Source organism: Carassius auratus, chromosome 35 (genome assembly GCF_003368295.1).
Source record: "Carassius auratus strain Wakin chromosome 35, ASM336829v1, whole genome shotgun sequence".
Taxonomy (NCBI): domain Eukaryota; kingdom Metazoa; phylum Chordata; class Actinopteri; order Cypriniformes; family Cyprinidae; genus Carassius; species Carassius auratus.
In genome coordinates, this window is record NC_039277.1 from 3155499 (window position 1) to 3157713 (window position 2215).

A 2215-nucleotide genomic window follows, 5' to 3' on the forward strand; every position below is an offset into this window, starting at 1 on the left:
GCTTTTTGTAAGAAAAATATCCATATTTAAAAAATTTTTTAAACTTTTTTTCTCTTCCACTGACTATCATACGTGCAAGCCTAATTTTGTGATTTTACTTCGTGATTGGCGTATTTTTGTCTCTTCTCCGCTCTTCCGTGTTCGTCACTAATCATCGGTGCATGCATGACCCCTATGTCCTATTTTCATCCACCCGGAATGGCTCTCATGAAAGTGAGAGAAAAGTGTTTAAATATGTTTTGAATAACATTTTAAATATGTATATTTTTTTTACAAAAACACATGGATTCGCTACAGGAGGCCCTTATTCACCTCTCAGAGCCATGTGAGGTACTTTTTATTATGAATTGATGCACATTATTTGACTACTTTTGGACTGTTGAAAAAAACACCCACCTATTGCCATAAATATTTTTTTATATAATCCGACTGGATTTGTCTGAAAGAAGAAAGAAATACACACTAACGATGCCATGAGGGTGAGTAAAACATACATGGGTTAACCAACCCTTTAAGAGTCATGCTTTACTCTGAACATGCAGTGCAACAGACTATTATTTAAAAGGAATACCTATTTACACCAATATATTTTCTGATCATTGTATAAACGGTGTGACCGATTAGACACTTAGAATTGGATTAAGAAAAAAACCTGAATGTTGTATTGGTTTGTCACATTTTATGTCATTCAGAAATCATGTAGAATACCAGTGAAGAAAATAATTTCCCCCCATTTTTAGTATAGTTGTTTCTGGGGGTGTATTTTACACTTATCTTCCCATGGGATTTTAAACTCTTTGTGTTCAGCAGAACAAAGAAATTTGTACAGGCTTTTAACAGTTTAATACAGGAAGTTATTTTGAATGTTTCTAAACGAAACCGTTGAGGAGCAGCATTTACAGTTGACTTTCATTTTTGGTTAAATGTTTCAAAATATCTTCCACTTGAAGGTGAATTACACTTTGCATTAATTGGTAGCTGTGTTTTAACACACAACTTTAATAGTGTATGTACATATGTGTGTTCATTTGTTTATAAATCTATTAAGTAATGTAATATTTTTTTTCTTTTCCCAGCCATCCAGTGACATTAAGGATGTTGAGAAAGAAATTGAAGAGGGCATTCTGATTGTAACTGAGGAACAGCAATGTGATGTGCTTCCCAAGGAATAACCAACATTGATCTCATTTGGACATCCTTTCATCACTGACATCTCCCATGTCCCCAAGGCATTTAGACTTCTAATGGGTCTGTATGCAGTGCACATCCACCACCTCCAGCGCATTAAATTCACCATTGAGGCTCTGCAAAAACTTGTGAAGATCAGCTGCTCCCACCATGTGCTCGCTACAGCGGCAGGAACTGTAGGTGTGGGGGAGTGAATGTCCAGCGCCCTCTCCACCCTCAACACCACAAATAAGGTGTCCTTGAGCAAGGCACAACTTCTCCCCGGGTACTGCAGCATAAATGGCTGCCCACTGCTCTGGGTGTGTGTTCACGGTGTGTGTTCACTGCTGTGTGTGCACTTTGGATGGGTTAAATGAAGAGCACAAATGTATGTCATGTCACTTTCACTTTTCAGTGTTCATGATGTGTCCATCGGCTCCACCGCACTCTTTCTTAAAAAGTAGTGTTTTTTTTGTTTTTTGTTTTTTAATAAGGAAAGGTTCTTTTGTGCCTTTCACTACATTTTAGAATGTACATTAAAGTTTATCATGTCATAACTTGGAATATGCATGTTCTCATGTAAACAAATGTTGTTTCCCCTCTCATTTTCTTAAACAGTATGTACACATTTTCAGTATGTAGCATTATGATGGGGGACGAGTTTGGAAACTTTCAGGATCCTTCTGATGTTAACACTTCTGTCTGGTCATGTTGTGCTGTGAAATTTAGAATCTGACTTTAGATCTTTGTGCTTCCATGTGCATTCATTCCATTTATATCTTATTATACAGAAGTACGGTACACTAATTTTTTGTAACTAATTGTGATGTTATATACATATATCTTGGTTTCTCATTTTGACCATGACTTGCATTATGGTGGGGGGAGTGCATGTGAACTTGTGCAGGGTTAATATGCAGAGTTCAACCTTCTGATTTTCATATTGCGTTATGAAATTAAAAACAATCCCTGTGGTTTTGATCTGATGAATTGAAATGCAACTATTTGTTTCTCAATCCCATGCCAATGTTATTTATTATACATCACA